Below are 16,864 nucleotides of genomic sequence, written 5' to 3' on the forward strand. Positions count from 1 at the left end.
CTTAGTCAGCGAAGGTAATATCGTGTATCGATCTCTATCTCTCTCAATCTATCTTACTTTCCGCACTTTACTTTCTTGCATTTAGTTTTCCCGTCAAATCAAACCAATAAAAAACTCCTCCTTTTTACTGCTTTCCAAAGACAAATTTAACTTAAAGAGATTTTATCTTAGGCTCCCTGTGGTTTGACCCCGTTCTTGCTTCAAAGATTACTTGTTAGTTGAAGTTCTTGATCGGTGAATTTTAAATATTATTTGATTGGCAGAGAGTATTTTATGACACTCTTTCTCTTTCCTATCAAATTGATGTCGTTGTCGGGGATCGAATTTAGTCTTGTAAACTTTACCCCAAAAAGATTTTCCTTTTTAGGTATGTACTTGTTTTTGAAGGAAATTAGACATGAGGATTTCCATGAGCAGCAGAATGATTGTTCCAAATTCTATTCGGAATTGAACGTAAACAGTTACAGTACACAAATGGAAACTAACTGGTCATGCATAATATGAAATTACAACATGCTTTAATATAATCAAGGGCTAAAGTATCATACCTTTGAAGATTCATTCTTCAAACTCCCTCGATCACGAACGCTCGAATACAACGACTGCAACATAGCACGATTAACAACAACCACCACACGAACAATGCGAACACACAACGAACGACCTCCAAAACCTTGAACTCAGTTGAGTTGAGTGAGGACACCACCACAATGGTTACCTTGGTATTCTCGGTGTGAGAATCCAGAAGTGTGGGCTCTATATGATCTTGGTTAGAGGAAGAGACTAGAGGACAACAATTGTGTAGACGATTGAGCAAGTGGGAGATGAGAAGTGTCTATTGTATAGATGAATGCTCAATCGTGTAGAAGAAGGTAGCCTATTGTATAGTGTAAACCCTGAGCCCCAATTTCTCTACTTCAGTATGTTCCTTACTGAGAGCAGTGTGGTGAGTAGGTTGAGGTGAGAAATAATGTTAAATTGTAGAGAAAAGGGTAAAAAGTTAGAAGAAAAGTTTGAGTTCGAAAGCTTTACTCTTGGGTGAAGCTAGAAAAATTGGCTAAGTGTAACCCATGCGTTGGAGGGTAGAAAATTGGCTAAATGTTTGCCTATGTGTTAGCTTTGTGCTAGGCATTAGAGTTGAGTCAAGGGCATTGGCTTTGCTCATTTGAGAGGTTAATTGGGCATTTAAGGAAGCCAAAGTGTGGCCGAGAGGAAAAGCTATGCGTGGAAAAGGCATGCGGCAGCCAAGTCTTGAGAGGTTAGCATGCATGCGACAGCTTCAGGTGTGTGCGAGCGTGTGCGCTGGGCGTTGGAGTTGGACGCACTAGACGATCATGTAACAATGAGTGGTGCTAAGCAATGTGCTAGAAAATCGTGTAGCAATGTGTGGCACTAAGCGATACGGTAGACGATCATGTAGCTATGTGTAGTGCTAGACGCTGCGCAGTGATGTGTGAAACGATAGCGCTACACCGTGGACAATAGCGCTAGACGATGGGCGATGACACTACACGATCAACATCAACGTTAGACGATGATGTTGGGCGATGGCGCTACTCGATAGGTGTGAGCGCTAGACGATGTGAAGTGATGCGTTAGATGATAGGTGTCAAGGCTACACGATGAGCGACAGCGAGAGCTACACAATGAGCGAGAGCTATGTGATAGGCTGTGTGTTACACGATGGGCAAGAGCAAGATCATTGGGTGTTAAGCATCAGCGAGAGATCACTGAATGATGAGCTATACGATGGGGCGATGAGCTAAACAATTGAGCATGCGTTAATCAGTCTTAACAACCGATTAAGAGTAACAGCTGTTCTAAGCACCGAATTTAACTCCATGAAAACTGAAGGTGTCAAGCTAAGCTTTAATGATAAGCAGTGGAGAGTAGTATAAAAATGGGAGGCTAACCTTCAAAAGATCAGTTTGATAATTTCCTTCATGAACATTGAGATCTTGGTGTCGTTCGAAAGCTCTGAGAGTCTACTTTCAGAGTTGACACTGCCAGAAGAACTTGTCACCGGAATAAGATCGGAGAAGAGAAAAAGTGACCATAGGTTCAGTTCATGGGTGAATCCGGGCCATCGATAAAGAATTGAGTCTCCAGGACGAACCACAAGAAGTTTGAAGCTAAAGTTTTAAGGTAAGCTTCTTGAGACCATTCTAAACAAGTTTATAGAAGGAAATTTCTTGAGATGAGTTCTATAATTTGAGTTACAAATTCTGTAAGTTGAATCTGGAATTTTATGAACAAGCAGGCAGCTGTTTGGGTTGAGTAAGCTGACAGCTTGAAGTAAAACGCCCGGATAGACCAAAGGCTGAGCATTTCTATGCATTGAATCTATTGTGTTGGCTGAGGGAAGCTTGCATTGTAGGCTTGGATGCATCAGCAGCCTTATGGACGACCATGTGCAGCTGAAGGAACACTTAGAGCAATGTGTTGGTTGCACAAGTGGGAAGCATTTGTGAGGTTCGGTTGGAAGCATTGCAAGAGCCAATGTCTCAAAGAAATTCTAATTGTTAAACCTACAACAAGGTATGTGTTGAGTGAAAGTCTTCTAGAGGAAGTTTAAATGCAAGGCTTACTTAAGGGTTAGTTTCAAAAGGGAGACTAATGCTAGTAGCTAATATATGCTTTTGTGTCCATAAGATTGACACTAGTGTTAGAAGCATATCGACCCTTGAGGAGTAATTTTAAAAGTTGTGAATGACTAAATATTTACAATGTTTTAAAGAAACCATGTTTTAAGAAAGATTATTCTCATGCTAGCTAGTTTTGCAAAGTAATTTCCAAGAAAAACATGAGTTATGTTTTAAATACATGCCATGTATGAAAGTTTATTGAAAAACTATTTGTGTGTTTAAATACACAAGCATGCATTAGTACCTTTAAAGACATGTTTTATATGCGTATTGCTTTACATGCTTTAAAGAGAAAGTCCTAGTATGACTAGTTTTACTTGAAGCTCGATACTGAGGGACATTTGAGAAGGTATCCGAGCAGCTCAATATTCAGGGACATTTGAGCAAAACTACCTAAGGTATGACGGTATTTGGTTATAGCCACGTACATGTAGGTCGTTAAAGTCAGAGATTGAGCTAAAGGGTTCTCTCTTGACTAAGTTAGAGATTGAGCAAAAGGGTTCTCGCTTGACTAAGCAGTTGACGTTGGGATTTAACCACAGCAGGGTTATTCTCAACTAAGTAACAATTTAATGTTTTATGATGAAAACAACTTTATATGCTTTATGCTTGGAAAATGTTTATATTGCAGTACAAGGTTACTATAAAGATTTATATTTCAGTATGATCTCTTTATTGAGAATTATGCATTAGAATCAGTTTTCTTTCTTAAGTCACTCACTGGGCTAACAAGCTCACCCCGTTTTTAAATTTTTTTCTTTCCCCCAGGTAGCGGTCAAAACCTCAGAAGGTAGCTCTGCATTTGCTCTGCCACTAAAAGACAAGAGTTATTGTAACCCGTTAGCTAGTTGGTTACTACAACTAGTTATACACATGTTATAGTGGTTCATGTAAGGACTAAGTTTGGGTGTTGGGACTTATGCAAATTGTAACGTAATCTCTGTAAATGTCTTGTGTTTATTATTTAATGTTTTTGGCAGTAAAGGCAGCCACTGTGTATGAGATTGCTTGTTGGTCTCAGATTATTTCCACTAGAGTTAGTAAGCAGTTAGTGTCAGCAAAAGGAATGATAACTACAGCAGTCATGTCCTTTCTTAGGCTCAGAGAGTAGTCTGGATGGGGGTGTGTCATATAGAAAATGCCCTGCGATCGTTTAGCTACGACTAGCTGAGTGAAAAATCGTATAGTAACACTCCATGATCGTTTAGCCTCTCTATCAGCTATCGTTTAGTGAAATAATTTCACTTGATAGTCTTTCTGTGAGTTTCTTTCCGAAAGTAACAACCCTAAATTTAGGAAAATATTTTTTCTTTTATCTCACGGTAACCATAAAACCACCAATAACCTCCCACTCAATTGGTTATTAGGGAAAAAGAGATAATTATCCAATAATTAATATTATTATAAATAAATATGATAACCAACTTACCATATTATATTTATAACCTATAGTTTTAATATTTCATATCATGAAACATATAAACCATAGTTCTTTTTCTATTTTATGGTACTTAATGTAAATCATATTTATATTAATCCTCCACTTGATGTATTTCATACATCACACCGATTATATCATATATAATCGAATTTTCTTTTGTTAATTTGAACAATTCAAATCAACCCCAAGAACTGATTCTCAACTTGAATCCATTGAGCTACCAAGTGGAGAGCTTGAAGCTCCAACGGTACATAAATAACTGACTAAACTCTTTAGTCACGGGATCCACCATCCGTTAACTGTCGGACATTCCACTAAAGACCGACAGCTGCACTCTCCTTACTACAAATATATTTTATGTCCATATCTTCCAATCAACAGTGCGATAACCCTTCACAGATCGCTCGTAAGTATAGCTGGGCCAATTTATCGTTATGCCCCTATAGTTACATCTAACTCCTTAAGTACCACTGATCCCTCTAATGAACATAAGTCATAGTTCTACTATGACTGAGTCTTTTATTCCAAAGAGAAGCTGTGACCACTTTGTTCAAGACTCGATATCAGCCCTTAAGGGAGCAATCTATCTACTTACCCTTGCTTCTGGGAAGGAATGAGTTCCATCTTGTGTAACTGAGTTCCCAGCTCCCAAATCAGACAAATCCCAAAAAAGGTAGGAATGTTGAGTTGGTAATCTGGCCACTCTCACCCATACTAATCAAAGGACTGCTCTCAAAGGCAGGAGTTCCCAAAACACTCAAAATTAAGGTCATGTCACCTATAGTCGTTTAGGTAAGATGTAAGTCTCAAGTATTAATGACATTATATAAAGAGACGAATCATCTCATGGTCCCGTCTTATACAAACTCTTTGTATAGGACACCCCCGTTTGCATGTCTCCACATGAATGGTCCAGATCTACCATCTGTAGTAGTTCACAACAAAACCTCTACAAAGTAAGTCGTATCCGTAATGTCACAAGGATCAAGTATCCCTCCTTAATCTTTATACTATAGACCATTTTAGGTTATCACTTAAGGCATGATCCACTTATATATCTCGTAGACATTATTAAGTTTTCATACAATAACTATGGAGCTTTGTTTATTGGATATGAGTAGAGGCCAAATAAAATAACTCTTATTTTATTCATAACAATGTGTACAATTTACAAACTACGAGACTCCAGGAGAATTAGGACACCAATCCTAACAGTTTTATCATGGCAGATGATGAACGATCCATCTATTATGTGCTTCTAGTTAGACTACCAGCTCAATGGGACAAAGAAGAGGTAATAGAAATTCGTGAGCTTTGAAGTTATTTATCTGAGCTTACCTCTCTTATTTGAGATTTTTCTGCTAGGAAATTGTAGGATGTGGAGGCATGCCGAGTTTGTTCACTTTAGGGTCATCGATTTGAAGTATGTCCTCAGTTGTCATGTACCTTCGTGCATAATGCCTGCCCTTCTTGGATTTGTTTAGTCCAATTTTGATGCCGATGCATGCTTCTTCTGCCAACTCAAGTATGTCTTTAGAGGAATTGATTATGGAGCTTTCTAGCACCTTTTATGAGTGTTCGGATGAATTCCTCCACAAGAGTTCTTGAGCTTCTAGCAAGGCAGTCTCTATTCCAGATCTAAGTTTAAAACTGATCTTTAGAGCTTAAATGACCTTGTCGTTTAAGTTGGTGAATCAGTTAGGAGGTGAGATGAGCCCTTGTTGTAGTCACCCTCTAAGGTTATTGAGTCGAGCAACAGTGGGGTAACTAACATCAATCGCCATGTTGAGCAACTGATTCCTTAGACTTTAGGCCAAGGTATGACATTGGAAGATATAATTTATGAACTTGTTGACCGTTCTTCTCAATTTTTGTAAGAACCTCTTAAGTTTCACCTGGACATCCAAACCTCTCTATAAGTGGTGGTTGACCCAGTCGTCTAGCTTGCAGATTCTATGCTGACACTGGAGAGCTGACCAGAGCCACCCATCGTTCATTTTACTGAGGTCGAGTTTCTCGAGGAATTTTGTTGGTCTAGCGAAAATGAGGATGCATACCCCATGTCATGTCCGAAACAAGTATGTGAGGTTAAGTATGAGCCTGAGCTTTCATCTCGAAGACCACAGGTGATAGAGTTTGAAGCTAAAAAGTTCATTTTATTTTCCTCTCTGGATCTATTTTATTTTCAAATATTACTCATTTTTCCCTCACGAGTTCGAGTCTTTACTTTCTATTGAGTTAGTTGAGCCTGCATTTTAATTTCCAAAAAATGAAAAAATGAAAAAATATTTTTGTCTCTGGATCCCTTGAATGCTTCAAAAGGTTGCTTCCCATAATCAGCTTCATGGATTCAAGGAAGAAAGAGCCCGAAAAATATGAGAATTTTTATGTACCTTGACAGGAAAACAATATCGAGGAACCAATATTAACAATTTACGCTTTCTGGAGGCAACCATGTGTCAAATTTTATTGCTTTCCTTTATTGTTTATGTATTTTAGTTTCTTGTTTTTCTTTTGTAGGCTCATTTCCTTGGCGCTAGAAGAGAAAGAAGATCAATTCAGGCTATGAGCCCTCTTAACACCATTCTGTGAACGAAAGTGTTATCAGGGGAAGTCTTCTGTTTACTCAACTCTTTTATTACATTGAACTAAGAATAAAGATACATTAGAGACAATGTATTATTTAAAGCTTGGGGTGGGGCATCTATGATTTGCTGGAATCCTTGAGCATCTGAGCTTGAACTGTATTTGTATGTACTGGATTTACTTGCTTGCTCATTTGTTTAGTTCTTTATGATGACAAGTTGATGATGCACCCTTTTTATGATTAGATTTGTATGAGATAGCAATTGAAGAGCTTGACCATGATTTTTAGCCCGTTTAAAATTTTTTCTTATCTCTCATGCATCTTTAGGACTTTAGTCTAACGAAATTAGGTCTTGCATGCTTAGAATTGTATTATTTGGCTTATATATTTGTTGTCACGCTGAAAGGTCTAGGTGATAAATATTATGTCATTGAAAGCTCAACCTAGTAATGCATGCTTAAGTTTTTTTGTCAAACTCTTATTTTGTATTGTAAAAGCCTTTTGTTGTAAAGTAAAGAAAGTTGTAAAAGGCAGAGTATGTTGTTGAGTAAAAGATAGTTTGCATGATATTTTAAAAGGAGATTACTCCTCTTTCTTGGGGATATGATTAACTTAGGGTGGTTATGACACCCATAATTTCCCTCTAAGCTAAAGTATCTTTAAGGAATGAGTAAGCTTTAGCACCTTGTTAGGAGATGTTGCTCGTAGTTGGATGTTTTTCACCTAACCCATGTGGGCAAGCCACAACAAAGGTGATGTGTCTAGATAAAATTTCCTCTTTTGTGTAAAGTGATAAAAAGAGACAAAAAAGACAAAAATAAAATAAAAGTTTGGTTCTCTTGAGTGTGTCATTGCAATTTTGAGTCTAGAAAGCTAAGCTCTTGAGCCTTCGAGCCAGAGTAAGGGGAAAATGAATTGAAAGCCATAAAAAAAACATTTGGGGCTGTATTGACTTAATTAGTTGGGATTTGGACTTACTTCTACATGAATATGTTTGGAATCATTCTTAAAATGTGCTTCATTGATTGATTGTGATCAAATCTCATTATTGATTGCAATTTTAATGTGATGAGACCGTTGAGACTTGAGTCAAACCATGTGATTGAGTGAGCATTATCTTGTGTGAATATGTGTTATATTATATCTTGCTTAAGGTTATATTCTATCTTGCTTAAGGACGACTAAGAACTTAATTTGGGGGTATTTTGATAGCATCGAAAATGTACTATCTCGCACCGTTTAATTCAAGGTCGTTACTTGATTTTATGTATTAATTTAATGGTTTTACAAGCATTGAGCATATAGAAGGTAGAATAGACCGTTACAGACCGTTTGGGGTTAATTTGGAGTAATTGGGAGCTAGAAAGAGCAATCAAGCTTCAAACGAGCAAAATGACCAAAATACCCCAGCGCCATGCTCGATCCTTTTTCCCAAGAGCCTTATTTTGGAGAAAATGTAGGCAGCGCCGTGGCACTACAAGGTTGTGCTACAAAGAGAAAAGTCACGTGCAGGCATGTGCGTGATCGACAACAAACCAAGCGACCGTATAGAAGAAAACTGACAATTGAACCGTGTATTGGCTTGTACTTTCCTCTTGAAAATGCAAATTTGAACTTTATTCTAGTAATAATGGTTTTTTTTTCCAAGTACAAGTATTTGGCTGGTTTAATAAAAATATTTTAGATCTTTAATAAAGGTATTTGTGTGATGAAGATAATTTTAGTTGTATTAGCTACAAGTTATTTATGTAGCTAAGTTTGACCAAGATTTTGGTTGGTTTTAGTACAACTCAAATCAAGATTTTACTCCATGTAGCATTGAGACTTGGGGAAGAAGAGAAGGGGTTTATATGAATGCAATGGATTTTCAAGTATACTACTACAAAAATGACATTCCATGACAAAAGATTATAGCCAAATCAAGGAAGGAAAGAGAAAAAACTATCATATAAGGTAAAAGCTCATTTTTGGCACAAAAAAAATATTGATTTTCGTATTTTTGAACATTTATAAAAGTTTTTTAGCATCATAAATCTATGACTATTATTAACTTTCAATAAATTAAAATAGTTATTTTTTATTTAAAATAAAAACTCGATAATTTTATTTTTACAATAAGAAGAACCTAAGTTCCCGTATTTAATTTTTTAGTCTTGTTTCCATTTTTCTACCAGTCGTCCCTCCCCTTCCCTTGATCTTTCTTCTTCTCCGACGACCTATCATTTAACAAAACATACGACGACAGTGGGTGTAGTTGTATGTTAGGTTAAGATGTAGTTCATAGGGAGCTTGATTTTGGAGTTAAGCACTTTTAGAATCTTGGGTAAGACTTGTAAACCCCTAAATCTATTTTACTAGTTAATCATGTTTAAGTCCCCTTAATTACATGTTTAATTACCCTAGCATGTGTTTTAATCTCTGTAAGTGTGTAATTAGTTTGTAATAGTGGAAAAAATATGGAAGTTATAATGAGTATGCAAGTGAGGGATGAGGAAGAATTTTCTAAGTCTTGAAATGGGGTACTCTCGGGTAGTAAAGGGCAACCAAGACTTAGACAAAATTTGGGAAAGCTAAGGCAGGTAAAGGTAGGTGCAATGCCAGGTTGAAAAGGAAGCCAATTTGCCTAAGTGCTAGAAGTTGTGCTTTCGAGCAAGATAAGATAGTTAACACTTAAAAGGGAATCAGAAACCTAGAAGTGAGGAATGCATGAGCGTATGTAGGCTTAAGAGCCTAAGGGTGGAAATTGGCTAAGTGTAACAGGAGGTATGCGTCAACGGCCTTTAGAGGCTAGTGAAAGCTTAGGATAGATAATATGCAGATAGTTAAGGAAGGCTTTATGAGAAACAGGCCTAAGCACGAGTGAATTAGGGCAAAGCTAGCGTATATGTTGGTTAGTGATGCGTGAGCAAGGGAATGCAGTGTTAGCTGGGGTATGCATTAGCCGAGAAGAAAGACAAGATAGGATGCAAACCTGGGTGTTGATAGAGGATTTAAGCATTTAGCTTAATCACCCAATTAATGGGCTAAGTGGCATGTTTAGAAGCCATGATAATGAGTTACTGCGCCAGTTGACATTTTTAGAAAGCCTTATAAGCACACAACCTTATTATAAAAGGAGAGTTTGAATTGAGGTACTTGGTTTGGGCATTCTACTCGAGCTAAGAAGGGAGAGTTTCTGCCAATTTGAAGCTTGAACGTTGAAGGAGCTTAAATATGGTTGCCAGAGGAAAAATTTCTGTGGAATTGAGCTGAAGGTTGAGGAATTTCTTTAAGTGTTCAAGAATCTTAGTCTACGCGAGAGAGTAAAAAAGATTAATAAGTTCCAAGCTCGTGAAGAATAATCAAAGGCTGGGATTTTAAGGTAAGCTAATTAAGACGTTTAAGGATAAGTTCTTAGAAGGAAATTTCATGAGATTATATCTGGAATTTAAGGTATTCAAGCTAAAAATGAAATCTGGATTTTTTGGTTGGAAGAACAAGCAGGCACTTGCAACCCATGCATAAGCAAGCAACTGACCAACAGACGCTAAGTGTTGGCAAGTATCCATCGCATAGGCAAAGCCAACACGTTCTAACGCCTTGAAGTATCTTGTGCGAGCTGCCACATGCTAGCTAGTTGCAAGTAAAAATTTGGTTAAATATGGTAATGCGTCAAGTACCAATGTACTGTGAATGTGTTGAGTAGAAATGGACTAAGGTGATGCATTAAACTAGATTTGAAGCTTAGCATATGATAGCTTTAATAGTAAGTTACGCTCAAGAGGAAGCTATGACATTAATCAAAGGCTTTTATAGTGCAGACACATTGAGGCTTACAATCCTTTAAGGAAGTAACCCAAAGATAGTGAATGATTAGTTTTCAAAATATTTTCTAAATTTTTTACTTATGAATTTTCAATGCATAGTTACTTTTATCTTGATGTTCCAACGCATATTTTAAGTAATGAGAGTCGATTATAAACGTATGTTGATGATTTGAAGACAGATTTACTAGTAACTTCCTTGCGTTCCAATTAAGTTTTATGCCATATTTAATATTAGAGTAAGCTATTTACTGATTCCCTTAAGCATGATAAGTATATTGTTTTATGATGTTAACATGTATGCTTGATATGTAAAACTTACTTCTGATTATTGGTACCGAAGGTATGATAAGGTACCCAGCTATATGACGATCCTTGCTACTGAATGTATTGTAAGGTAAGCAGGATCCTACTTAGTTCTATGTGTATGTAAGATCTATGTTATTGTCGTTGATGAGATTGAGCAAAAGGGCTCTCTCTCAACTAAGGTTATTAGGGATTGAGAAAAAGGACTCTCCCGCATGTTCAGAGAAAGGAGTAGAGAAATTTGACAGGAAATGTTGATGAGCTTTCATCCAGGGTTTTCCATGCTGTTGTTTTTATATTTCTAACTTTTATTTCCCAATCCTGGAATGTGAATGTAAATGGTTTATTCTAAACATGTTTATATCATAAGTTATGAAAGTATGGTTTATTTAAAAGAAGTTAATCACTGGGCATTTTAAGCTCACCATTTTTAATGTTTTCCTTCATAGGTAGCAGTCGACGTCCCGACGTCACTATAGAAGATCTATAATGGATAAATACTTCATTGTAATTACTTAACTCTTTATTAGTGAAGTCTGTCCCCGAACATTGATAATATTGCATCAAACTGGGTTACTAACTTTTCCGTCTTTATTTTTTATTTACTTTCTCGATTTTCCTTCTTACCTTTTATAATATTTATAACATTGTGTGCAACTTGTGTTATTACATGTTAGATTCCTCTATCTTACATATATTATATTCAAATCTTTTAATTCACTTATAATCTTTTTATTTTAAACAGCTCAACCCGGTCCTATGAGAAAGAATGATAGTCATTAACTCAAATTTTTATTGGGTATAAGTCTACTCTTTTGTGCCACCCATCATGCCTAAATTATCACTCAAACATTTTCTTTGATAATTATTTGATTTTTAATTTTTAGTTATTAAAACTTATTTTTCTTTCATCTATTTTTTACCGTACATTTTATTCTTATTTTAAATTTGAAATACAAAAACTATATTTTCTTTTTTAGTTTTCAAAATAATTTATTTATTTTTTATTTAAACTAAAGAATTCAAAATTTTGAAGCCGTACTAAAAAAAACAGTTAGTAAACAAGCATATAATTCAAAAACATAAAACTAATTAAAAATGAAATTGTTAACAAATGGAACTTATATTATATCAACATTTCAGTATTACTCGTTAACACATCAATATCTATCTATTCATTAAGTTCAGCCATATGATGGATATTGTCTAAACAAACGATATTAGAAGTAGGAGATTTGAAAACTCTATTGTTTTTTTTTTTAATCAAAGATAGATGTCCGTTATAAGTTGAGCTATGCTAAAATTGTATGCATCAAAGTATTAATTTCGAGATATGAATCGAAACTAAGATTAGAGAGATGATTAAAACGTAAGAGAGTTTGTTCATAAATTGTTAGTCATTTAAAACGTTTTATTTATTTATTTTAATTTTTCTTTATTCTATGCATGTGTCTGCCACACTATTATTGCACATATTTGTACACATTCCCTAATTTAATTAATACATATAGTAGCGGTTCTGCCTGGATTAAGAATATAATTAATCCTTATTTTTGTGACAAATGGGATTAAGAAATAATAATTAACAATGATCATAATTAGGCTAAAGTTGATGTTGTTTAATGGAAAAACTCATCTTAAATTACATAATGGGGCAATGTGCATGTGCCTAAACAGTGGCAGCTGCCATTATTGGACCAATATTTCTCTCTCAAATCATAATCTAATCACCTTAATTAAAGAAAAAAATCAAAATTTTCTATGGAATTATTTTTATTAAAAATAATTAATTTCTATAAATATATAATAATACCGTTTCCGAGTGAGATTTAAAGTTTTTTTTTTTTAAGTGGGAAAGATTTAAAGTTACTAATACTTTAATTCTCTCAAAAAAGTTATTAATACTTTAATTAGCTATGTACAAATTGACAATATAAAATTCATTAGAATGGTGTACACAACTAAATTTAATTGAGAAGAATAATAAGTGGTGGATTTTTTTTATTGGATGGGATGTGTGTTTTGAATGGAAAAAAGAAAATCTATAAATAAAGTGATTATAAATGAGGAATGAAGATCTATCAAAGTTAGTGAAGATTTCTTCATGAGTCTTAAATTATTATATATCCATGAAAAGATTAATTAAATTTGATTATATATCTATATATATTTTAGTTGAACAGGTAATGCTTTGGCAAGTTGGACTACATTTAAATTGACAAAATAATATTTGATTTTCTACTATAAATTGGTGTGACATTGAGGAACACAATGGAAATATAGATATGGAAGAAATATAATATAATAATAAAATATATAAACAAATAAATAAAATAAATAAAATTTGGAGTAAATAAATAAAATAAAGAAAATTATGAAAATAGGTAAATATGCAAATTTATGGAAATTCAAAATTCTCTAAAAATCTCATTCTCCAATCATTTCTTTTAATTTTCTCTCCGATATGTGTATCTACAATACACCAAATGTCATTATTTATAAATAAATTGACAACTAGGAGGTGGCAATATTTGGACACTACGGATGCTTTAACATTAGACACATGGAATAGGGGAAAAATACACCTCTTTTTAGGACACTAAGCAATGAACATCTATTTTTAATATATATAATACTTCCCTTATATGCCCATTATATATAAAATATCCCTCGTGAATTTAAAGAAATTTAGCATGATTTTAGGAAGTAGTCGTGGTCTATTTTACCGATCTCCATGATATAACAGTTCCTTCACGTGTGAACAGATAACCTATTTGAGGTCTAGTTTTGTATAGATCAAATAAATATATCCAGCATCTGCATAACCAACTAGATCAAATTTTGATTTATTTAAATAAAACAAACTCATATAGATCGTTCAGCGAAGATAACGGAGTATATGCTTAATTCTATTTCAATGTCTTTTTGTTGGACAAGAATTGTATCTAGCCAATAAATTGATTGAAAATGCAATATCTAGCCTTGTATTAGTAGCAAGATACATATGTGCACTAATTGCACTAAGATATAGTACTTCAGCACCAAAGAGTTCTTCATTATCATCTCAAGATCAAAATGTATATTTCTTTACATCCAGCAAACAAACTTCCATTGGAATGACCTTTTCAAAAATTTTCCTATATAAGTTGACTAATGTACGAATATCCAATATGCTAAATGCTCAATTTGTAAGCCAAGACAAAATTTTATTTTTTTTCAGATGTTTTATCTCAAATTATTTTTTAAGATATTCGATTGCCTTTGAAAGCTCTTTAAGAGTTTCAATTATATTTAAGTCATCAACGTATACAGTTATGATAGCAAAGTCTGATTGTGATTTCTTTATAAACCACACATACATATTAGATTGTTTTGATATCCTTCTTTAAACAAATATTCACTCAAGCAATTGTATCACATTCGTCTAGATTGTTTCAATACATATAGTGATCTCTATAACTTTATTGAATATGATTTCCAGGAATTTAATTTATATGTTTCAGGTATCTTAAATCTTTTTGAAATTTTCTTATAAATATCATTATCAAGAGATCCATATAAATATGTCGTGACAACATCCATAAGATGCATGTCCAGACTTTCACACACAGTCAGTCCTTAAAAATCAAAAGTACAATTACATCCACCACTGGAGAATACGTCTCCTCATAATTAATACCACGTCTTTATGAAAAACCTTGTGCAACTAATCTTTCTTTAGATCTTACGACCTCATTATTTTTATTTCCTTTTCTCATAAATACCTATTTATATCCCACAGGTTTGACACCTTCTAGTGTTCAGACTACTGGTCCAAAAACCTTCTAGTGTTCAGACTATTGGTCCACTGGAGACTACCTATTTTTGAAAGTGAGTTTAATTTCGCCTCAATTGCTTCTTTCCATTAAAGTCAATCTTTTCTATGTCGACAGCCTTCAACTGATTTTGGTTCAGGACCCTCATTTTTTGATATAATATCAAGAGCAATATTATACGCAAAAATGTTGTCAATGACTACATTAGTTTGGTTTCATCTTTTTTCCCTATCATGACATAGTTTATTGAAATCTCATTATTATCTTTAGGTATTTCACATTCCTTACCAGCCATGTCAAGATTTTTTCATGGGTATTTATATCCCCAACTAGGTCTTTTTTTAGTATTAACTATTTTTCTTTTTTGAGGATTTTTATCTTTAGAACCTAACGATCTACCACAATTCTAGCATGTTCTAGACTCATTAGTGACAAGTTGTTCTACTAGGATATCAATTTTCGATGGAACATTTGGAGCTAGTATATGTGATTTAATTATTTTCTTAGAATCTATAAATGCATTTGGTAATTGGTTTGCTATATTTTGTAGATGAACTATTTTCTGAACTTCAAGTTCACATTGGTCTGTACGAAGATCTAAATGAGACAATAACAATGCATTCTATGTAATTTCTTTTTCCAACTTCTCAATTCCTCCCCTAATATTGAAAAATTTGTCTCATTAAAATGACAATCGACAAATCGTGTAGTAAATACGTCACCCATCAGGGGTTCAAGATATTTAACAATTGATGGAGAATCAAATCCAACATATATCCTGAATCTCCTTTGAGGACCCATCTTAGTATGCTGTGGTGGAGCAACTAGAATAGATAATGCACATCCAACAACTCTCAAATGGGAAATATTTGGCTCATGGCTAAAACCTAATGGCAACGGCTAGTATGTATGATAAGCTACTGCCTAATGCGTACAAATGATGCAACATGCAAAATAGCACGTCCTCATACAGATGTAGGAAGCTTAGCTCTCATAATCAATGATCTAACAATTGTTTGCAAATGTTTTATAAATAATTATGCTAAGCCATTTTTTTGTATGAACATGAGTTACAGAATGTTCAAGAAATATTCAATTGACATACAATAATTATCAAAAGTTTGGAACAAATTTATTAGCATTATCAAGATGAATAGTCCTAATTATATAATCAGGAAATTGTACTCTTAACTTAATAACGATCGTTTACTGTTAAAATCGACTATTTCAAATCGACCTAGAGTAACTCGATCTTAATCCTGAGCTAAATATAAACTCTTATTTATTCGGGATTATCCTTTGATCTGTATAGGTGAGAGTAGTTCAACAACACTGCTCAATAAGCCTCCCATTTTGGGGATAAAACTGGATAGATAGCTGGGGACATAGCCATACAAGATGTAATTCACTTCTACCCAATTTATGATTAGTAGATAGGTTGTTCTCTTAAGTACTGATTCCTGGTCTTGAGCAAAGGGCCCCGCCCTCTCATGATATAGAGGGACATTGTTTATTAGTTGGATTATAAATCAATTGTTCAATAGAGGATCGGTAGTGACTTAAGAAGTAAGAGGTATTTATAGGGGAAAAACAGTAATTTTGACTTAGTTGTAAATACAAACAACCTGTGAAAGATTGACTTACTGATCATGGTTAAATTAAGTAGACAGAGACATATCTACAGTAAGATGAATGCAACTATCGAGCTATAGTGGTATGCCTTGATAGTTAATGAATATTGATTAATTCAGATTAAAGTGTTTAACCGATTAACCTCAAATCGTTGGAGCTCATGATTTGTAGGTCAATAAGGTCCCTATACTAACTCATAAAATATTAAACATTGGATTAAAATATTGAGTAGATTTGAAATGTTCAAATTCAATTTTTAGGGTTTGGATTTGAAATGTTCAAATTCATTTTTAGGGTTTGGATAATTATATTCGATATAATTAACATTTAAATTTATTGAAATTAAACTTATTTGAGAGTTAAATTTATTTAAATAATGATTTCAATATTGATTATATGAATAAGATTCATGTTTAAATTAGGTGTTTTATTAATTTAATATTTGATATTAAATTATTATTATTTAATTAATTAAATTAATTTCATTTTTAAAAGAAGAAATTCAATTTTAGAAATTCAATTTTAGAAATTCAATTTAAATTAGATTTAGTTAAGTTTAAAATTAAATCTGATTTTAAAATGAAAAAAAATGAGAATTTAAAAAGGGTTTTAAATTGTCAAAGTGAATTTATCCC

The sequence above is a fragment of the Benincasa hispida genome, chromosome 4, assembly GCF_027475165.1.
Source record: "Benincasa hispida cultivar pf3 chromosome 4, pf3_genome.v1.1, whole genome shotgun sequence".
NCBI lineage: Eukaryota > Viridiplantae > Streptophyta > Magnoliopsida > Cucurbitales > Cucurbitaceae > Benincasa > Benincasa hispida.